We start from the raw sequence: 23,932 nt of genomic DNA on the forward strand, positions 1-23,932 counted from the left end.
ATTAAGGATGTTCTAGCATTAGAGAAGCTAGCTCAGGAAATTAATCTCTGTCCTTATGCCAAAGGAGAGGATGTAAAATTTGGACATCTTCTGGTTGTTCCTATGTTCTGATAAAATGAATGACAGCTAAAATTCTTTCCTTGGATATATGTCATAGTGGTTCAGCTACTTTCACCCCTTGTGCACTCATTGGTTAGAGTGAAGCTGTTTAACCCCTTGCTCATTATTTCATGCTATTATGTGCAGCTTCATTACAGCGATCAGAGGCTGTCATACTGATGTTTAGTAGAAAACGTGACATGATGGACATATGATATACAGTATGTGCTTTTATTACATGATGCTCTTTGTATTGTTAGCCTTTCCTTCTGTAGATATCATAGGAAGCGCTGATTACAAATAAAAATAAATCATTAAAGCAAACCTGAAAAACAAAAGTTTGCTTTCTTAGAACAGAAAGAATTTGCGATAATTCAGGTTGGAGTGAGCTTGAGATGTCTCCCAGAGCAACACTGCTGAATATATGCAAATTAACCATTGTACCCTTAGAAGCTAAACACACCTCCAGAACCGCTGGAATGCAATGATGTGTCAGCTTGTTAATTTGTACAGAGCCAACCTGTAATGGGAGTGGAGGGTTAAAATTTGGATACTTTTCTCAGAAAGCTTTCATAATTAAACTCTATCAGTTAGCCATTAAAAGGTATTATTTTTACAAAACTTTTTTTTCTACCTACATAATTTGTTTGGCTAACACGGTACAAAAACTTTTTTTGATACTTTTTCAGTAATGATAAGCCTCTGGATGGTACAAAGGCTTCCCAGATCCTCTTCAAGCTCACCAATCCTGCACAGGACCCACTTCTCCTATTGACCATGCTCCCAGCCATGTACAAGCACATCCGGACTGAATATGTGCTGGTAAGGTTTGCGCATGCCCAGTAGAATAAGGGAAAATGCAGTGCATCAGTGTCTTTGCTCTACTGTCCATCTGTGGACCTAATTCACCATTGCCCAGTTCGTATGTGTTCATACACATGAAGTGGGAGCGGGACCATGAGAAACCTATTCAATACGTTTTTGTTGGCTTAGATGGATTCAGTGATGGAATGGTGGGCTGAAGGACGAACCAGGAATCCTCTGGTCTATCCAGGGGCTCGTCCCAATCACCTGTTTCCAGGAGGAGGTGGGGGTAACTGTGGGTGTAGGTTCTGGTAAGGGGGCTTATGGTGAAATCTAGGAGACTCTGCATGCTGATGCAGGGGACTATTTATTTAGACTTCCTCACTGAGAAGTCCTCACTGCTTCTGATAGTGAGTGGTTAACAAGCTATTTTATCATCACTCGGGTAACTGAGGATGGTCAAAGGACCAGCCACTACTGTGGACGTGCAGTACAGCTACAAGACGGTGGTTAGATTACTCCTAAATTACAGGCTAAGATTTCTTTTAAATTTGCTGCATGTTAAAATTGCTGTTATTTTTTATGTTGATACAAATGGATAACATTTTTTTCCTTGTTTTATTTTGCTTTCAATTTTTTTTTATTGAGACCATAAAAGAAAAAAACAACAAAGCAGTGAAATACACTTAATGTAGCATTGTCAAACAGTGAACACATTTTTTATTTCCATACATCACTGAAATAAGTTAATCAAGGTACAAAGAACTTTACCTAAATCCTTAATTAGAACTCAATATCAGGAATGAATAAATAGAGAAGAGCTACTTGTCAAAATACTGTGGTAGGAGCATTGGGTGTCTTGTGCTTGGTTTTAAGAGGAAATTAAGCCAATATATGGAAACCTAAGGGGAAGTTTAGCCACCCATACCAAGTATCCATGAATGTATCAGTATTGTCCTGGAGGTGGTTGGGCAGATTTTTATTTATACATGTATAGTTTATTTTCGAAATTATTAAATTCCAGTCCAAATCATCATCAGATAGCCATTTGGCGGTAATGAAGATTCTGGTGGCTTAAAAAAATCTCTGAACTGTATTCTCTGGTTTAAATAGGAAATATTTAAATTTAACAAGGCATTCTTGGGATTGTGTAGTATGCATTTCTGGTATAAAATAATAATAATTCTACAAACTCTGGACCAAATATTTCTAACTTTTGAGTAGTCCCACCAACTATGCCGAAAGTTTCCTAGTGTTTGACATCCTCTAGAGCAGTTCGGATCAACATTATTAGAAAATGTGTATCTTATTATAACTGACGTGTGTTCGGTGCAGAACCTCAGTTGAGGTTTCAATAAAATTAACATTACTTGAACACTTACCTGTATTCTACCATGATTCTTTCCATTGATCAAAAGAGATAGAGGAACCGAGGTCTGTTTCCCATTGGGATTGCATTCTAGGCTGAGTCAAGAGGTCATATAGGAATTTCCTGATAAAGCAGAGACACTATAGCAGAGCAAGATCTTTTGGGATTACTTAGGCAGAGGATGAGAAAATTAATGTTTTCCACTACAGTATTGGACACGGACTGTAAGTTCCCCAGTTCAGTGACTCATTTTAAACAAGTTGTTTACTTGACCGTAGGATTTCATGTTTTGTGATAAATCAAAGCTAAATTGACATAAAACTTTAAAATTAAATACACAGTGGAGCAAAGCTCCTACTGCTGTTTATTGTCTTTAGGGACCCTCCTGTTTCTTGTTCTGCTACAGTTTTTATTCACGGCCACCCATGCTCGCTGGGCCATAAACATGGGCAGAGGCATAACTTGATTACACCGGGCCCCCCAGCAAAGCCATTCAGGTTACCTTCAGCAAAACCCTGCAGGCATCCCCTCCACCCCCCACCACACACACACACACACACACACTCGGACATGTTAGGTAGCCTGTGTGTGCTATTACCCCCCCCCCCCTCCTCCAGTTATAGCAGAGCAGCGGTAGAGGAGCATGATAGTAAACCTACTTTCACCAGTGGGACAGATCCTCTGCACTTCTCTCTTCAGTGCAGCTCTGCACTGTGCATCCTATCTACGTGTGGCTCAAAGATATAGGCAGTACAGAGCACAGCTATACTTATTAGCTACATACACATGAGGCACGGATGTCTGCAGTTGCATGGAGACAAGCAACAGTTGAAAGTCTCCAGCAACGACAGTTGTATACAAGCAACGATTGTATACACACGGCAACAACTTGTCTGCAACATAGCGGAAACTGTTGCTCAGCAACTTCTGTTGCAGGTTCAATGAACTGTCGGACTCACAAGAGTTGCTAGAGCCCATACACACGGGCTACAACTGTTGCTGGAAACACATGGCGACAGGTCCTCAGTGTGTATGAGGCGCGCGCAAGGAACTGTTGCTAACCAGAGCTGTCGCCAGGCGATTGACTTGGCCAATCGCCGGCAACAGCTGTTGCAGGAACCGTCGCTAGTCTCAAGTCGGTGCAGTGGAGTGTATGCTAGTCTCTAGCAACTCTTGTGAGCCCGACAGTTCATTGAACCTGCGACAGAAGTTGCTGAGCAACAGTTTCCACTATGTTGCAGACAGGTTGTTGCCGCGTGTATACAATCGTCGCTTGTATACAACTGTCTTTGCTGGAGACTTTCAACTGTTGCTTGTCTCCATGCAACTGCAGACATCCGTGCCTCGTGTGTATGTAGCTTAAGATTTTCATTCATCATTTGTGCTCTAGCATTTCCTTTTAAGGCCCATACATAGGGCTACAACTGTTGCTGGAAACACATGGCGCGCGCATGTTGCGGCAACAGGTCCTCCATGTGTATGAGGCGCGCGCAAGCAACTGTTGCTAGTCAGAGCTGTCTCCAGGCGATTGACTTGTTCAATCGCCGGCAACAGCTGTTGCAGCAACCGTCCCTAGTCTCAAGTCGGTGCGGTCGTGTGTATGCTAGTCTCTAGCAACTCTTGTGAATCCGACAGTTCATTGAACCTGCGACAGAAGTTGCTGAGCAACAGTTTCCGCTATGTTGCAGACAGGTTGTTGCCGCATGTATACAATCGTTGCTTGTATACAACTGTCGTTGCTGGAGACTTTCAACTGTTGCTTGTCTCCATGCAACTGCAGACATCCGTGCCTCATGTGTATGTAGCTTTACTGGTATTGCTTTAACCACTTGCCCTCCCATCGGATGCTTATCTACACCCCATAAAACTTATGTAATATAATTTGATCTGAGATAAGTTGTAGAATAGATTTTAGGATGTTTGAGAGTTGAGGCCTATGTCTTGTGAATTACTTTTTGGTGAAAACTGAATTAAAAGTAATAAATGTGTTATTTTCATATATTCTGTACCATAAGAAAAAAACTTGTAAAAAAAGATAACAAACAGACAGAATTTAAAAGACAATTTAAAAAATGTTTCCTTACGCACTCAGCTTTTTAAATATGTATGCCATAGGGGTATATTACTGTTATTTTTGCAAATAATTGCTTGTAATTATTAATAGAGTACAAGGAGAAAACAAAAAACATGTATTGTCCCCATACATTATACTAGGAACATCATTTAAATGTTGGAATAACTGGGATTAATGGGGAAATAAAATGTGTGGGTTTTATCCACAGTAACATTGTTTATTTTAAAACTATAGTGGATGGAAAGTGAGAAATTGTGTATTTTTTCCCCCGTATTTTTCCCTTTAACCAGTTCCCCACCACAGGTTTTATCCTTAAGGCCTCTTTCACAGTGGGACGTTAAAGTAGCACGTCATAAAAAATTATAACGCAGACTAACACACAGCAATACAAAGTCTGTGCGACATTCACAGTGCACACGTTGCGTTGTGTGTAACGTGTAGAAATATTTAGAAAGTGCTGCATGCTGTGCGTTTAGCAATACATTTGCTGCGTTATGTGTGCTGCACATGCTTAGTAATGTGTTTTTGTTTTTTTTTAATGTAATGCATGCACCGTTTTCGTTCCATCACTATGCGACGAAAACGGTGCACCAAGAGACACATAACGCAGTGCAAAATAAGGTCCAATTGCATAACCTTCATGCGTTGTATTAAGGGCATGTTGTGCGATTTTAACGTCGCATCAAACGCAACGGCCCACTGTGAAAGAGGCCTAAAGGACTCCTGAGGCTAACAATCGAATCTATCTTTACTTACCTGGGGCTTCTTCAAGCCCCTAGAAGTCATTTTGGTCCCTCGCCACAGCTCCGGGCCTCCTCGGTGTCCCGCTGGCTGCCCATAAAGATCTCCAGCTTGACGGCGGGTTGGCACTTCTTATTTGCCCATTTGTCTTGATTATTACAACATTTAAATGTTGTTCCTAGTACAATGTATGGTGACAATAATTTATTTGGAAATAAAGGTGTATTTTTCCATTTTATGTTACTTTATACTAATATTTAAAAGCCCTAAATTGCAAAAATAATAGTGATAACCTTAAAGGACTTACGCTGCGAAGGGCATAAAAAAAGTTATGTACCTCATTGAGATTGCAGACCTCAGGGCAGACATTCAGCGCTGAGTGAGCGAGGACATGCCCTGCATACTTTATTTGATTCTATCAATAAGGAACATAATGTATTCAAAATGATATTTAATTGATGGGGGAAACTTTTTTAATCATAAAAAAAGCGTGGCAAGTGAGTAATATAACTTATTCTTATTACTCCTTATTGATAAAATCAAATGAAATATGTAGGGCACATCCTCGCTTCCTCAGCGCTTCTCGTCTCTGCTGAGGGGACGTGGCTGACAGGCACTGCAAATAGTCATGTGGGCGGTCATGTGGGGCGCCCACATGACGTAGACCAGAGCGCTCGGAGCAAGGATGGGCCGAGGACAGGGATGTAAACCTGCACAGCTGCAATAGCAGCTAGACAAACTGCACAGGCGCTGGATTTTTAAAGCGGGATTCTAATCGCCATCAGATAAGGCGACCCTGGGGAGAGTCGAGGACTGCAATGAAACCTGGATTTAGATAACAGAGCTCCAGAAACTGAAAAGGAAGCTGCTGATTGTCTGCCCTGAGGTCTGCAATCTCAATGCGGTATATAACTTTTTTTATGCTCTTCGCATCAGAAGTCCTTTAAAGAGACTCCGTAACAAAAATTGCGTCCTGTTTTTTATCATCCTACAAGTTCCAAAAGCTATTCTAATGTGTTCTGGCTTACTGCAGCATGTTCTACTATCACCATCTCTGTAATAAATCAACTTATCTCTCTTTTGTCAGACTTGTCAGCCTGTGTCTGGAAGGCTGCCAAGTTCTTCAGTGTTGTGGTTCTGTGATGCATCTCCCTCCTCCAGGCCCCTCTCTACACACTGCCTGTGTATTATTTAGATTAGGGCAGCTTCTCTCTTCTCTCTTATCTTTTACAAGCTGGATAAATCCTCCTCTGAGCTGGCTGGGCTTTCACATACTGAGGAATTACATATAGGCAGAGCTGTCTGCACTCTGCAGGAAGAAACAGCCTGACACTTCAGTGGAAGATAGCTGCAGGGGGAAAGAAACACACAAATGATCTCTTGAGATTCAAAAGGAAGGCTGTATACAGCCTGCTTGTGTATGGATGTATTTTCTATGTGTGGACATACTGTACATCAACCTACTTCCTGTTTTGGTGGCCATTTTGTTTGTTTATAAACAAACTTTTTAAAACTGTTTTTAACCACTTTTAATGCGGCGAGGAGTGGCGAAATTGTGACCGAGGGTAATAGGAGATGTCCCCTAACACACTGGTATGTTTACTTTTGTGCAATTTTAACAATACAGATTCTCTTTAATGATATTGAAAGGAGTCGGTAACTATGGATTTTTTTTAATGCTGCCGCTTTTTTAAGTTTTATCTTGTTAATCATGGGGGAGGGGGAAAAGGGGGTTCAAATTAATTGGGGATTTTTTTCTTCTTATTTATTTATTTTACTATATGTATGTGTGTTTTTACTTTTTGGACACTAGATGGCCCCACACTATCCTGTGTACTGAACAGTACACAGGAAGTAGTGCAAACCCGTGTTTTTACTTTCACTTTGTAAATGACCACAGGCATCTCATTGATGCAGGTGCTCATTTACTACGGGCAATTTGATCGACTTTGGGAACATACGTTCCCATTCACTGATCATTACCTTGCCGAGGGGGTTGCAGGTGTGGACACTTGCCCACATGCACACATGCGCCGCTGCAAACAGCACCATACATGTATATATGCCACCGATACTGTATTGAAGTCTACAGTTTGTTTTGGTGTGATAAGTAGTGATAAAATGATTGCTGAATGAATAGAAGCAGTGCTTAAATGTGACATTTTCTGTGATTTTCAGGGGAAAAACCCATAGTGGTGAAGTAGTTAAACACACATTTTCTTCTATATGAAATAGATTTACGGTATGTTATGAAATCATCTCAAAGCCCATCTCCAGGCAGAGATCTAAAAGCACCATTTAATAGCTCAGTAATCAGAGCGCTCAAATGTTACTTTTTTCTGTGAAGCTTCTGCAGCTAAAATAACCTGCCTTAATATTATGGCCACCTGATTTGAGAGTGTCAGTCTCAAGCTCTGTGGGTGGTGAAGCTGTGGCTGCTGTGACTGCAGCTTCCTACTGTTCAGACTAGAAGGGGAATTGCACTGATAGAATCCCAGAAGACTGACAGTCACAGACTGGTCAGAAAGTGGCCAGTGTCTGAGATCCTGATCAGGTACTATGAAAGTAATTTGACATTAGCTAATCAGGGAGCTTCTACACAGACAAAAGCAAGCTCTGCAACTCAGCGCCTACACAGATCTACAAAACATTTCTACCTGCAGTGGGGCTTTGAGGAATACAGAAATAGAAATAGGAATTTACTGGTTTCATTTGGTTTTCAGCTTTATGTCATTTCATATTTTCTTGAACCAACTGCATGTACAGCAATAACAATCATTTATGTATAGTGAACCTGTATCAAAATTGTGCTCAGTAAATGAAATGTATACACAGATATAATACGTAATATTTGTAATATGGATTTCCCTGCTGCCTGATTCATTTTTGTAGCCTGTGTTTTTAAATTCAAGTTTCAAATCTCTTAAGGTGCCCAAACATTCATCAATGTTCCAATTTGATTCCCTACAGATTAGATTCATCTGCTGGGAATCGATTCCCCAAAATGTCATATCGATCGATTTTTTACTGATTTTGACCCCAAATGGATCAAAAGTATTGATCGAACAGGATGGAAAATTTAGGTTGATTGGGGGCGGGGCAAGAGCATTGGTAGATTGATGGCCCGTAGCTTTGCACTACATCGAGTGCAACTCTGTGGTTCGATCGATTTTCAATAGATTCTCTGTTGGAACCTATTGGAAATTGATGTTAAGTGTGTGGTAGGAATCGATTATTTCTGTATAAATTTTTTTCAGAAAGGAATCGATTGTTTTGGAACATTGGGTGGAAATCTATAAGTGTATGGCCAGCTTTACTCTTCCTCTCTGGTCACAGATAGATCTTCCCTGCATCTGCCTTCTCTGTGTATGTGAGGATCTTTCTTAGTTCCAGAAAATATTTGATGTTTCGCTGTATCTGCTCATTGTATTTGCATAATCTTCATCTGTGCATACACTTAATTACAGTCTTACATAGCATGATTTATTTACAAATTCATGTTAAAGGATAATGCTTCATACACACTTGAGATAAAAGTCTTTGGAAAAGGCAAGATCACAGACCAATTTTACCCCCTTCCATGTAGTATGAGAGCCATACCTACACAGTCTATTCTATGGAGCTGAACTCCCATCGGATAAAATCTTTGCAGAATGCTGCACACAAAGATGCTGTACACATGCAACAGATCAGTATCTGCAAAAGATCTGTTCCTGCAAAAGATCCATTCCTGCAAAATGCATTCATAGTCTATGAGATCTGCAGATCATCATACACACCTTGTTTAACAGACTTCATCTGCATATCTGACAATCATCTGCAGATCTGAAAATCCATCCTGGTGGATATGATCTGCAGATGATCTGCAGATGATTGTCTGTTAAACAAGGTGTGTATGAAGATCTGCAGACCTCATTGACTATGAATGCATTTTGCAGGAATGGATCTTTTGCAGGGATTGATCTTTTGCAGATACTGATCTGTTGCGTGTGTACAGCAACTTTGTGTGCAGCATCTTGCAAAGATTTTTATCTGATGGGGAGTTCAGCTCCATAGAATAGACTGTGTAGGTATGGCTCTAATACTACATGGAAGGGGGTAAAATTGGTCTGTGATCTTGCCTTTTACAAAGACTTTTATCTCAAGTGTGTATGTAGCATTACACAGTAGTGGCTTAAAAATGCAAAAACACATCTCAGTATGTTTTTTGTTTTTTTTTTACAAAACACCTTATGTGACAGGAATATGGAGGCTGCCATATTTGTTTCCTTTTACCAATACCAGTTGCCTGGCATCCTGCTGATCCTCTGCCTCTAATATTTTTAGCCACAGCCCCTGAACAAGCATGCAGATCATTTGCTACAGCGATTTCCGGCCCCCTTAGTACAAGAGGTTATAGGCGCTTCTCTCTCTTCAAATGACCTTTAGACCATGAAATATACCCACAAAGTTGCTGCAAAATTGCTTTTGCAAAGTGATTAAAAGGCGATTTTGCAGCGCTCCTATCTTTTGCATTGGAACATAATTGCTCCAAAAATTCTACAGGACCTACGATTGTGATTCGGCCAAATCACTATCAGTCTTGTGGGTGTTCATATGTGATTTGCTTTTTCAGTTTTTCTTTAAATTTGAACTGCAAGCCTGTGTCCTTTCATGTGCGATATATGATTTGTGTTTCAATTCAAGTCAATGGCAATGCAAACAAATGTATTTTGCATGAAAAATAGTACATGATTTGAAAGTTAGATAGATTTTCATGTAAATGAAACTCACTGGTATTCACAAAAGAATCGCACAATGAAAATTCAAATACGAATGCATACAAAAATCGCATAAAACTTGCACACAAATTCGTGCATGTGGAAAATCACATGCAGAAATCACTATGACAAGTGTGAATGACCCATCTCTGTTTCTCTCTTATTAGGACTGCTCATGACCTTATTCCAATATGGCAACGCCTGGAGCTGTAAAAATGAAAAACTGGTGCTGGAGCGCTGTCATGACACACTAGGTCAGATAGATATTTTTTCTCTTATTTCTAAACTAAAACTCCTAGAAATGCATTCCATCATTGCATACTGCTGGCACGTTTGTTTTAGTATAACAGACTTTATAAATCATCAGATTAATATTGCAAATCTCATGTTTAATATGGACACAGTGACAAGATTTATTAGCAATGTTTCAGTTCTGTGGAACGTCTTCTCATATTGCCAATTAAAGAGGAACTGTAAGCAGAGATTGAACTTCATCCCAATCAGTAGCTGATATCGTCTTACCCACGAGAAATCTTTACCTTTTCTCAAATAGAGCATTAGGGCGCTCTGTATGGCTGATATTGTGGTGAAATCCCTCCTCCCACAGTGTGATGTCAGCACCTAGGTACTGACATCACACTGTGGGAGCCTTGTTGCATTGTGGGAAATAACAGCTGTTTCCAGCTGCCAAAAAGAAGAGCATCTCCTTCCACAAAGCCAGTAGTAAAAATGTTACCATGTGATAAATGTCAGAATGTAAATCAGGGAGAGTAAAGATTTTACAATGGGCAAACACTGACTAAAGCCTCATTTCCATTGCAACGCAGAGCCGTGCGGCTCTGCGTTGCACGTCACTACCGGTGGGGCAGAGCTTGCGATCCCATTCATCATACTGAATGGGATTGCGGGTGCAATCGCCCCGAAATGCAGGCAACCATGCACTGCAATTCAAAAGGGAATCACAGCACATGAATGGAAACAGCAGACAGTGCAGCCTATGCACTGTCTGCTGTCCCTAGAATTGCGTTTCCATGAAAGTGTGGTATATGGAAATGAGGCTTTAATCATTTATAAATAATTATTGTAAAAATTAAGCACTTTTTTCATTACGTTATTTTCACTGGAGTTCCTCCTTAAGTGTCAAAGATTCCAATGAAAAACAACAAAAAAATGATTATTTCCCATTGCTGATTAGTGGCTTCGGGTGTAGTAGATCTGAAGCTGCCCAAAAAATGAATGAGATACCCATCTATGTATGATCCCATAGTGCCTTCCCAGTCCTCGCTCCATGGCGTTGTTCCAGTGGCGGGCCCTGGTGCAATTCTTCCACTAGCTTGGTAGAATGTCTTTGGCCCTCCTCAAGCAGTCTTCCGAAGTATTTGTGTCCACGAGTTCTTCCAAAGACAAGCGGATCCGTACTGTGTACACACTTGTCTTTGATGCAAATTTATGAAAAGGTAGGTGTACTCTACATTAACCAGTTTTAAATGGATTCATAACGAGGTGTGTCAGAGGTATGTCCATTGTTTAATATTTTTTTCTTTGAAGATGTCTTTGTTTTCATTCCACAAAAAATTAAAGCAGTAGGATCAGCCATACTATTCCAGGGAAAAAAAACACATATATAAGTAGATAAATACTTGCTCTACTTACATAACACATGTATTGTACTGTCCACGGTTTGATTTCAGTGAATGTTATATAGTAAATGACGAGAATTCTGTTCCTGGTGGGGGCCATGTCTTTTGCCCACAGTAAAGGCTAACTCGTGATGTAATTTCTGCCCTTTACTTTTTTTCTTGTTTCCTCCAATCGCTGAGTCACCTGAGCCTTACTTGTAAACACAAGTGATTAGGGGATTAGGTTTCAGATAAGCAGCAGGCAGGGAAATAAAGGGAAGGGTAGGAATATATTATAGATAAAAAGAACCCCCAGCATGCAATTCTTTGGCACCGACTACTAAAGAGCCAGTCCTCCTAAGGTATATGATAACTCCAAATCATAACAGAGAAAACTTTTTGAATGCAGGATTAGCATCTTTATCACTTAATACACTCAGATAAGTTGCTGTTGAATTTTGATTTTTATGGTGACGATACCGCTTTAAGAGGTATAAATAAACTAATAAACTACAGTACATTTATTATCCTCTTGTGCCTGGAACAAACTGTTTTGTAAGTCTCCTACGGGTCTACTGTGTCTGCTTCCTGCCCCTAAAGTTCCCTGGATTCATATTTCCATGAACTTCATAACACATCTACCAACCTCCAGTCCTGATATGGCAATATGGGTGGTCGATCAATTCTCCAACAGGATGCACTTTGGTCCTCTGACTGGACTACCCTCAGCTCAGCTTCCACTCTTGCCTGGATGGGTTACCGTCATGGGCGTCTGCAGTACATTTTCAGGGGAGGGGGGGAGGGGGGGAGGAAAGGGGGCAAGTATTATATTTTGCACTCTGGAAAGGTAAAAATGCAACATAGATAAAGTCAAAAAGCTTTATGAATCATGCCCAATGCAGCGGACCTAACCCAAAAACTTCCTCTCTGCTCTAAAACTTAAGCAACAGCATTGTAAACTTCAAAGAAAAACATTTATTTATTACAGCTTACAGACCTCCTATAACCTCCTGTGTTTACATATTAGCACATAACTCACCACACCGGCAGCACAGAGCTGAAAGAGTTCACAGCTAAAATTACACTTGGGATTACTTGCTGAGAAGGGAGAATTAGACAGGCTGTTCTCTATAAACAAACAGAGGGTGGACATAGGGTGGATTCCTCTGTGTTTTCCTTGTCTCCTGTGCAAGAGTTTAGGTCCACTTTAATGCAATAAGGAATGAGCTTACAAAGAAGGAAGAGTGGCTCCCCCTGCACTGGGAAAACTGGGGGTTGATGAACTAGACGCCGTGCTTTGTTTGCACTCTGGCCAAGTGGGCTGATGACACAGAGAGTGCACAGTTCTGCTAGTGTAGGGATGTCAAACTGGTCCTTCGAGGGCCAAGGTCCTCACACATTTTTGACACAGCTCAAATTAATTGATGGTCTGAATCAGGAAATGTGTGGTCCATCAGATAGAACACATTCCTCTCTTTCTCAGTCCATTCTAAACACTGGAATTGATCTGGCCCTCCAGGCCTGGAGTTTGACACCTGTATGCTAGTGAATATGATTCTTAGTTACCTGATTAGTATGGCGACAGTGTGACAAGCTCATTAATGCAAACCTGGGGAAAACAAAAGTTGGATATACCTACCTTAGTAGAGGAACTCCTCTGGAAGATCCAGAGATGTCTGTGATCCTCATGAAAAATGTAGTATGGGCCCAGTCATTTCTAATTATGCTCCTGGGAGGGGGGGGGGGGCTGCCTTACTCAGACCGCATTGTGTATGTACAGACACAGATTTACAATGTATCTGAAATAGCATGGTATGCCTTTCGGTGTATTTTCAGTTTATGCAGGCCTAGGATAATCCATAGGTGCCGTTTCTGTGAGATTACTTGGGTGCTGTGTTTTCTGGGATTTTGTCAGGTTGCTTATTTATGTTTTCTGAAAAGAAATTCTTTTTTTATCTGCTGTGCACAATGTATATCACCTTTTCACATTCATTTTCCAGTGGTGAGAAGGATTATTTGTTGGAAAGCTGTGTATTTATGATTAGAAAGTGGTAAGCCTCCCCAGTGGTATGATTGACTTGACTGCAATGAATGCCAGCTTAGTAACTCCTTTTAGGCCATCTGGCAGTCTATTGTCAAACCACAATGGTTTTTGTTTGTACTTTTTTCCTCTCACTTTGTGTGCTCTGTACCTTGAAAAATATATTTCACAGGACTTTGAAGTAATAATTTTTCCATTTTTTTCAATGAATTCCTAGAGGATATAACATATCAAGGTGAACAATTCATTTGGAGCTTGAAATGAAGTAGTTTGTTCGCTTACAGCTGATATTTGATGCTTGGGCTGAGGTGACTGAAGTGCCTATGTATAAAGAGGAGAGGAGATAGATCGTCTCCCTGTACATTGCTGTACATGGCAGCTCATCGCATGATCAAACGCCACTACGTTAAGAGGCAATGCTCCTCTCCTGGCTGCTGAATGGAGGAGTGTCCCACCCCTCATTGAAATGCAACAGTGAACATTGGTTGCTAGGGCTTGACTGACAGTCTGCAGCTGCTTGTCTAATCCCCAAATGTGGCACTTTTATGCATGAGGCTGTGGGATTATTTTGTCATTAAAGCACACAAAGAATGTTATTGTAAAGTAGCTCATCATTGCAAGTGTTTGTTAACGGGAACTAGGCACCCTTTCTCTGGAATTTCTTCTGGTTTCTAATAGCTACAGGAGCTGTCATGTTCTCCCCCTCCCCTTCTAGCTGCCCTTATTTATGCAGAGGGAAGGTGGGAAGATAGCATCTGTGATTTCTGTAAACTCTTTGAAGCAGTTGGTAAACTCTTTGAAGCAGTTGTCCTAATTACCCACCCCCTATGTTGATGAAAGGTATGGTTTAATTTATGCTAATGTGTGCATTAAAACAATTGTTCTTACCTGCCTGAAATGTCTGCGGTCGGGCAGGCCTCAGAATTTGGCAAATGAAACCTCTGCTAAACTTTTAAATGCAAAAATAAAAAGGTAAAATGGAAGTTTTTTTTTAATATTGAAACAAATTGTTGGCATACATTTTTAATGGGCTATTGAGATGCCCTGGGTTGTAAAAATAGTGCTCGGTTCACATAGCGGCATATATATTAACATTTAATAGTTTAGCTTAGTGGGCTCTGTGTGCTGTAGCATTCATCCATATACTGCTTTTTTACATTTGCCAGTTTTCAGACTGATTTGATACTATATAACTATGCTTTCAGTCCTTTCCATGACTGTATGGCTGACACCAGAAGTGAGAGGGATATGGAAGCTGCCATATTTATTTATTTATAAACAATGTAATTTGCCTGACTGCCCTGCTGATCCTCTGCCTCTAATACTTGTATCCATAGACTCCAACAAGCATGCAGGTCAGATATTTCTGACTAGTTTGACTGCATTTGCTGCATACTTGTTTCAGGTGTGTGATTCAGAAACTTCTGATGCATGAAAGGGTAGCATGACGCCATGCAACTGGTGTTGTTTAAAGAGAAAAAAATATGGCAACCTCCACATCCATCTCACTTTAGGTGTCCTTTAAGCTACCGGATGTACACATATTAGACTTTCATAGGTGTGTATGTGGCTTTATAAAACCCTGACATAATATTCAATAAAAACATGTTTTCCTACTTTTTATATGCCATACGGGTATCATATTTGCTTTTGTGCATAAAGGGAACCAGAGAGGATGCAATATACATACCTGGGGCTTCCTCCAGCCCCATACGCACGGATCGCTCCCACGCCGCAGTCCTCCTCTGCCTGGAACCGCCGCCACCGGGTCCCGTCATTGCCGCGAGTCGGCAAGTCGGCCGGCGGACGCGGCCAATTCTCCGCATCACCGGGTTCTCTCCCCATACTGATACGCATGTGGCCGCTAACTGCGCAGCCGCATGCGTACATGTATGGAGGGAGCCCCTGTGATGCGGACAATTGGCCGCGTCCGCCGGAAGTGACGGGCCCGGTACCGGCGGATCCAGGAAGCTGAGGACGGCGGCGTGGGAGCGATTCAGGCTTATGGGGCTGGAAGAAGCCCCAGGTATGTATAAAATCTTTTTCTTTTTCCACCCCCCGTTCCTCTCTGGTTCCCTTTAAGTATTATTATTCATTTAGAAATTACACATTTCCAAAGTACACTTTTTTGCTCTGAGAGCTGACTTTACATTTTATTCATAACCGGTTTTTTAAGGCTAGTTACACACCAGGACGTTGCGTTTAGGGGACGTTATAGGGCACATAACGTGCCCTAAACGCAACGCCTGGTGCTCTCTGGTGTGGACGTCGGAGTGAGCCCCGTTGTGCAGCTCACTCTGGCGTCCGTGATGCCATGATACGTACTCTTGGACGCATGCGGCATCACGTGGGGAAATAAAAACTCGAGATGCGAGCATAATATTGCCCCTGTTTAACTCTCTAGTAAGGCCACATCTGGAATATGGAATTCAGTTCTGGGCACCACATTACAAAAAAGATATTGCAGTTTTAGAGCAGGTGCAGAGACGAGCAACAAAATTGATACGTGGGATGGAAGGTCTCACTTACCAAGAAAGGTTAGATAAACTGGGTTTATTTAGTCTAGAGAAAAGACGCCTTAGAGGAGATCTAATTAACATGTATAAATACATCAGAGGGCAATATAATAGCTTGGCGGATGAGCTTTTTGTCCCTAGGCCTTCTCAAAGGACTAGAGGACATGATCTGCGCATGGAGGAAAAACGTTTTAGCCACTTATTTAGGAAAGGGTTCTTTACAGTAAGAGTGATTAAGATGTGGAATGCATTGCCACAGGAAGTCGTTATGGCAAACTCTATACCTGCATTTAAAGGGGGCTTAGATGCTTTCCTTGGGTTGAATGACATCCATGGCTACAATTACTAGGTAAGGCCTAATGATGTTGATCCAGGGATTTTATCTGATTGCCATCTGGAGTCGGGAAGGAATTTTTCCCTTTTGGGGCCAATTGGACCATGCCTTGTAAGGGTTTTTTTCGCCTTCCTCTGGATCAACAGGGATATGTGAGGGAGCAGGCTGGAGTTGTACTTTGTACTGGTTGAACTCGATGGACGTATGTCTTTTTTTCAACCAAAATAACTATGTAACTATGTGGTCCCGCCCGGCCAATCGCTGCACAGAGCAGCCGCTCCAGGAAGTGCACGTCACTGAGTGCATTGAATATTAATTAGCCATGTGCCTGGCCGCTCTCCCCTCCTCCCCAACATGACTGAGCATGTGCAAACAGTCTAACGCGGCTTAGCCGTGGAGAACGCACAGCATGCAGCACTTTGCTGCGTTACAATGTAACGCAACGTGGGCAGTGTGAACAGCCCACTTGTGTTACATTGCTGTGCGTTGGGGGAGCGTTACAGGCTGCACTAACGTGCGCCTGTAACATCCCTGTGTGCAAGAAGCCTCAATCTTGTAATATAAGCAGAAATGCTTTCTGACTGTCTGTGTTCAGGAGAGTCTGCAGTGTCAGAGAAGTGTTTGTTTACATTCCTCAGTTGATACAATTAAACACAAGATAACATTATCTCCAGTTCGGATGCGTCCAGCTTTCCCAGCATTGAGCCCTTTGAATGCAGTGTAAAAAAAAAAAATGCTGGTAGTATATAATATACTGTAAATAATGTTTTAGAGCAAAGAAGAATTGCTGGGTTTCATTCCGCTTTGAAGGACTTCCGAGGCCAAAATCTGCCCCCGAAACGTAAAAAAAGTGAACTACCTGCATGACTTTGTAAGGCACGGAGGACGCCGTCCGCGCCCTCCGTGCCGTTCCGCCTGGTCCCCTCTGCTCAATAGCCCCCCGAAAGGCTGCGACCCCACGGTCTGGGTCGGTATCTGCAGCCTGCATAAAGATGGCCGTGGGGTCCGGCTGGCCACGGCTGGGCAGTCCGCATAGCCTCTACTGCGGCTGCACAGCTCTAGGGCCAATCCTCCGATCCACGCTGCCTGTTACGTGGATCGGAGGGTTGGCCCTAGAGCTGAGCAGCCGCAGTAGTGGCTATGCGGACTGTGCAGCCGTGGCCAGCTCCGGCGGCCATCTTTATGCAGGCTGCAGATACCGACCCGGACCTTTCGGGGGACTATTAAGCAGAGGGGACCAGGCGGAACAGCACGGAGGGCGCGGACAGCGTCCTCCGTGCCTTGAAAAGTCATGCAGGTAGTTAACTTTTTTTACGTTTTGGGGGCAGATTTTGGCCTCGGAAGTCCTTTAAAGGGAACCAGAGAGGAATGGAGGGTGAAAAAAGGAAAAGATTTTATACATACCTGGGGCTTCTTCCAGCCCCATAAGCCTGAATCGCTCCCACGCCGCCGTCCTCCGCTTCCTGGATCCGCCGGTACCAGGCCCATCACTTCCGGCGGACGCGGCCAATTCTCCGCATCACAGGGGCTCCCTCCATACCCGTACGCATGCGGCTGCGCAGTAGGCAGCCGCAAGCATACGTGTATTGAGGGAGCCCCTGTGATGCGGAGAATTGGCCGCATCCGCCGGCCGACTGGCGGTAATGACGGGACCCGGTACCGGCGGATCCAGGCAGCGGAGGACGGCGGGGTGGGAGTGATCCGTACGTGTGGGACTGGAGGAAGCCCCAGGTATGTATAATAGCTTTACTTTTCTCCTCTCTGGTTCTCTTTAAAGGGACACTTAAGCCAGAAAAAAATAAATGAGTTTTACTCACCTGGGGCTTCTACCAGCCCCCTGCAGCAGTCCTGAGCCCTCGCAGCCACTCACTAATCCTCTGGTCCCCCGCTGCCAGCTAGTTTCGTTTTTGTCGACATGCCCGTCAGAACTGGCCACGCGTAGCTTGTTCCGCATTCCCGACTGTAATTAACGCTATTGCGGGCCGCAACGCATACAAAAATATACGTTGTCGCATTATGAACACATAGATATGCGGCAACGCGTATTTTTGTACACGTTGCGGCCCGCAATAGCGCTAAGCCCCAGGTGAGTAAAACTCTTTTTTTTTTCTGACTTAAGGTTCACTTTAAGTACTCTATACAAGAGGTGTGGGATGTCTGCCCAAATTTCATTTAATTGAGTGTGCAAGGACTCTGCATAAATACAGAATTGTAGCAGAAAGAAACCCAGAAAACAGCACCACTTGATTTGATAAATTTGAAAATATGATAACATGATATTTATTACAGCATGATCAATCCAATAACAATAACCCCATGATAGTTCCAATATTTAAAAACAGTTAAAACATCCCCATATAAATCTCAGTACTTATCGGTAAGATAAACGCATGGTTAATCTGTCATGAATAAGCCTTGCAATTGCTAGGGCAATAATAGCTGCCACTAGGAACTCATAAATGAGCTCCTAGATGGGTGAACCTGAGTTTAGTAGATTGAAATGGATCAGTAGATCAATGAAAGTAGTAGATCAATGAAAGTGCCCGTGCTATAAATTGCATTTATATGAAACATACATGGTGAGAAAATGCATGATGAAAATGGGTGAACTTATAAACCAATGCAAACAACTCAATAACAAAGTGTCTGTGCATAACTGAATGTTGCAAGATGTCCAGGGAGCAGCTTATGCATAGTGATAGGGAATATACTTAGCCCAGGACAGGTAGATAGTACTATACAGGCAGGAGTGCAGCAACCGGTTGCTCCTTTCTCCTTGAAGCAGGGTGATGCCTGTGGAACTAGTGGGGATCCGTCAGGGGAACTCTCCATCCGTCTTTGCAGCTGCTGCCTGCACAGTACTATACACCTGTCCTGGACTAAGTATATTCCCTTTCACTATGCACTTTGTATATATGCACATAATATTTGCTCTTTACATACAGTATGTAGCTGTGAGTTTTTGATCATCACATGTTTGCTGTGTTTTAAGGTGGGCATCACATGGGGTTGTTTGTCACTTATTTATTTGTTTATTGCTGCACTGCTATAATATACACTCGCCTAAAGGATTATTAGGAACACCTGTTCAATTTCTCATTAATGCAATTATCTAATCAACCAATCACATGGCAGTTGCTTCAATGCATTTAGGGATGTGGTCCTGGACAAGACAATCTCCTGAACTCCAAACTGAATGTCAGAATGGTAAAGAAAGGTGATTTAAGCAATTTTGAGCATGGCATGGTTGTTGGGGCCAGATGGGCCTGTCTGAGTATTTCACAATCTGCTCAGTTACTGGGATTTTCACGCACAACCATTTCTAGGGTTTACAAAGAATGGTGTAAAAAGGGAAAAACAACCAGTATGCGGCAGTCCTGTGGGCGAAAATGCCTTGTTGATGCTAGAGGTCAGAGGAGAATGGGCCGACAGATTCAAGCTGACAGAAGAGCAACGTTGACTGAAATAACCACTCATTACAATTGAGCTATGCAGCAAAGCACTTGTGAAGCCACAACATGCACAACCTTGAGGCGCATGGGCTACAACAGCAGAAGACCCCACCGGGTACCACTTATCTCCACTATAAATAGGAAAAAGAGGCTACATTTTGCACAAGCTCACCAAAATTGGACTGTTGAAGACTGGAAAAATGTTGCCTGGTCTGATGTGTATTGATAGAGTCAGAATTTGGCAAAAATAGAATGAGCACATGGATCTGTTGTGCCTTGTTACCACTGTGCAGGCTGTTGGTGGTGGTGTAATGTCGTGGGGGATGATTTCTTGCCACACTTTAAGCCCCTTAGTGTCAATTGGGCATCATTTAAATGCCACGGGCTTCCTGAGCATTGTTTCTGACCATGTCCATCCCTTCATGACCACCATGTACCCATCCTCTGATGGCTACTTCCAGCAGTATAATTCACCATGTCACAAAGCTCGAATCATTTCAAATTGGTTTATTGAACATGCAAATGAGTTCACTGTACTAAAATGGTCCCACAGTCACCAGATCTCAACCCAGTAGAGCATCTTTCGGATGTGATGGAACAGGAGCTTCGTGCCCTGGATGTGCATCCCACTAATCTCCATCAACTGCAAGATGCTATGTTATCAATATGGGCCAACATCTCTAAAGAATGTTTTCGGCACCTTGTTGAATCAATGCAATGTAGAATTAAGGCAGTTCTGAAGGTGAAAGGGGGTCTAACACCGTATTAGTATGGTGTTCCTAATAATATTTTAGGTGAGGGTACATTTGTACATCTAATCACTGTCTACTTCCAATTCTGCGCTGGCAGTAGATATTATTTTGCCCTGCTGCAAGCACAGCTGAGACACCGACTCATGCACTGCATCTTAGCATCTGATCTACTTTTGAACCCGTTCTGCACCAGGTTTGCTCCAGCTGCTCTACTTTTGTACCTGTTCTGCACCTGGTTTGCTCCAGCTGTCTTTTGACCCACCAGGGTTTTTTTCAGATTAGTAAAGACCAAAAAACAATTTCTCAAAAAGCGAAGCTGTTTGGGTGTGTGAGCAAGAAAGAACCATGGATAGGAAGGTTAACTTACCTATATCGCTGCCTCACACCTATGCACTGCATGCTGCTCTGCAACGTCCTGATGCTTCTTCCTTCACAGTTTCGACTTTGAATGCAGGAGTGTGGGAAATATGGAATGCAACGTGCAGCGCATCAGTGAAAGGTGGCAACATAGGCAAGTTAACGCTCTCTGCTACAGCCCGCATCCAATAACATGTCGGTTTAGTTTCATAGCAGGCTCAACTGACTTGTACTCTTATCTGCTCATTCCTGTCCCTGATTATGCAGCCAACCAATCAGAGTCTGCTAGGGTTAGAAGCATCAGTAATCCTCTGCATTTTTCCAGTACTTTCAGTGTTCTCCCCAGAATCTTTTTTCCTGTCGAGTTGCATGAAAAAGTAGCCGGGTGGGGCGCAATGAGAGAATGCAGGGCTAGTGCTTCTCTGTGCAACTCTGCTTACAGCATAGGAGGAGGTGAGCTGATGACAGCCGGGTGCTCTCCAAAACTAGCTGGGTGGAGCACCCGGCTAAAAGAGCCCGGGGAGAACACTGACTTTGACCAGTTTAAAATGCAACTAATTTGTATTTTTTGTAAAGTTTATATGACTATGAATCAGCTACATGAATACTCCTGCACATTACAGTTTTTCAAACATTTCATTATTTTATGGATTTAAAGACTGGATCAGCCAGCTATTTATGGGACACTATGATACATCCAGACAAGAAGCAATAAAAAATGTGGGCTGGCGACATTCTCTAACAGCAGGTTTTTCATTACTGTAGGTGATCTGTGAAGAAAAGGCAGTGATTAATCACAACCTACATTGCATTTTCCTTCACACGTTGCTACAGTATAGGTCTCTCTAACTTATTCGTTTGTGCCAGTACTGAGCTATCTGTGATATAATAACTTCTTAGGAACTGCAGAGGCCAGTGTGGTCATAGTTTCTCAGTTGTTGGTTGTCTAGGGATGGTAGGTAATAATTTCACATTGATGCAAATTTTGTTACCTATATGCAAATGTATGAATCTTGGAAATGGAACAATAGAATGCAGCAGCTGATGATATTGAAGCTGCATACATTTTTACATGACATTTGCATCAACTCAAAGTTATTATCTCACTGATTATCCCTAGTGGCTGCCTATGCCATTTTGTTTCTCCAAGCCATCTTTTTGCGTGTCAACATTCTATGGATTAATATTGTGGAAGTGCTTCTAGCCCTGCCTTCCTGCCACTAGGAGATTCAGCAATGCAGTTCAACTTGGACATGCGTCATAAGGCGAGTGAGGTGCCAGCACTAGAGGGGGCAGGAGACAGACAGGATGGTCACACAGGCACAGCACTGGAATCTGGTGGGGAGGTGAGAGCACAGCTTCTGCTGCTCTATATTCTGGACCTACATACTGGGCTAGGGGAGTGCAGGAAGGGGACATCGACACATAGTGGTACAAGGGGACATAAGGAGGCACAGGAGGACAGAGGGAGGCACAAAGGGTGACAGAAGGAGCCTAGGCACAGTGGGACAGAAGGATTCACAGGAGGGCAGAGGGAGGCACAAGGAAACAGGAGGATGCACAAGGGGACATAGGGAGGGATAGGGGGTCAGAAGGAGTCACAAAAGGGGGCAGACGGAGGCACAGGGCAACTGAAGGAGGCACACAGGGGGACAGAATGAGGCACAAAGGGGGACAGAAGGAGGCCCAATGTGGGATAGAAGGAGATACAAAGGGGGACAGAAGGAGGCACAAAAGGGGACAGAAGTAGGCACAAAAGGGGACAGAAGTACACATGGGGGCAGAGGTGGGAAGGGGGACTGAGGAATGCACAAGGAGACAGAAGGTACAAAGGGGTAAAGAAGAAGGCACAGGGGGACAGAAGGAGGCACAGGGGGACAGAGGAAAAAAGTGTGTGTGTGTGGAGGGGGGGCAGAGGGACACATTGGAGGCTACCTGCAAATTACATGATTTGGACCTTGTGATATCTGCTGTCCAGGGACCTGCGATGCTGTTGCTCCTCAGGACACCAAACTTCCTGCTGCTGTACACACTGTAGGGGTCATCGGGGCTGGGTGCTGGACGGGAGGTACATTTCCCCATTATTTGGACTATGGTCCCTTTCGAAATGAGATGTGTACCTGGAAGGGAGTCCAGGTATTGTTTGGCAGCAAGCCAGTTGCTGACTTTGTTGTTTTTTCCAGGGCCGGAATCCCGGAATGGGAGGAAAGGAAGGGCGGGCCTTCCCATTCCACCCAGGTGCACACCTGGTTTTCTGTAGAGATGAAGAGAAGCTCTAACCTATTTGCATATCAGGAAGCAGCTCACATGCAGTCAGGGTGGAGTTGATGTAGAGGAGCATGTGTGCTGCTGAGCTCCTGACAAGTCTGTTTGGGAGACATTACTGAGAGAGCCAACCATAGTTTGGGACTGCTGTTTGTATGGCTTTGGCTTAAATGATCTGTATTTGAATAAGCTGGACTGTTATATTGCAATATGGACTACAAAGCTGAAGTAAGCTTGCCATTTATTTTCTATATGCTGGAGAAAAGCTGTCTGTATTACTGCTGCCAAATAAACTGACTTTGGGCTCGATTCACAAAGCGGTGCTAACACAGTTAGAGACTTTAGACATGATAACCATTGCACCACGCTGGTGAAAAGCCAGTTTAGGCATGATAAGTTTAGACGTCATAAGTTTAGATCGCGCGCAAAGTCCCGCACACAAAGCAGCGCCATTAAACTCTATCCGAAGTGCACCAGACTTTGCTAGCGCAAAACTTTTGATCAGCTGTGCACTGCGGTGCTAACCCAGTTGGTGCTATAGTTATCACGCCTAAACTTATCACACCTAATCTTACCACGCCTAAACTTATCACGCCTAAACTGAGTTTAGGCGTGATAAGGGGCTTTTCACCAGCGTGCTAACTGTTAACACCGCTTTGTGAATCAAGCCCTTTGTGTTTTATACAACTGTGTAATGCGTGCTGGCTGCGATCCCCTAAACTGCACAACTGGTGCTCGGATGCGGGCAG

The 23,932-nt window shown here is 43.0% G+C and overlaps 2 protein-coding genes across 2 annotated transcripts in view; one reads left to right on the plus strand and one right to left on the minus strand.

Moving 5' to 3' along the window:
• The window catches only part of ARSA (arylsulfatase A), a 125,385-nt gene extending 122,394 nt beyond the window's left edge, over window positions 1-2,991 (minus strand). Inside the window, exon 1 of the mRNA XM_068275866.1 lies at window positions 2,932-2,991. The gene's annotated coding sequence lies outside the window, so the exon portion shown is untranslated. The remainder of the gene's footprint in view (window positions 1-2,931) is intronic.
• Window positions 1-23,932, plus strand: part of SHANK3 (SH3 and multiple ankyrin repeat domains 3) — a 597,458-nt gene that overhangs the window by 36,160 nt on the left and 537,366 nt on the right. The window contains exon 3 of the mRNA XM_068275859.1: window positions 10,015-10,101. The gene's annotated coding sequence lies outside the window, so the exon portion shown is untranslated. The remainder of the gene's footprint in view (window positions 1-10,014; window positions 10,102-23,932) is intronic.

This window comes from Hyperolius riggenbachi, chromosome 3, assembly GCF_040937935.1.
Source record: "Hyperolius riggenbachi isolate aHypRig1 chromosome 3, aHypRig1.pri, whole genome shotgun sequence".
Classification (NCBI taxonomy): domain Eukaryota; kingdom Metazoa; phylum Chordata; class Amphibia; order Anura; family Hyperoliidae; genus Hyperolius; species Hyperolius riggenbachi.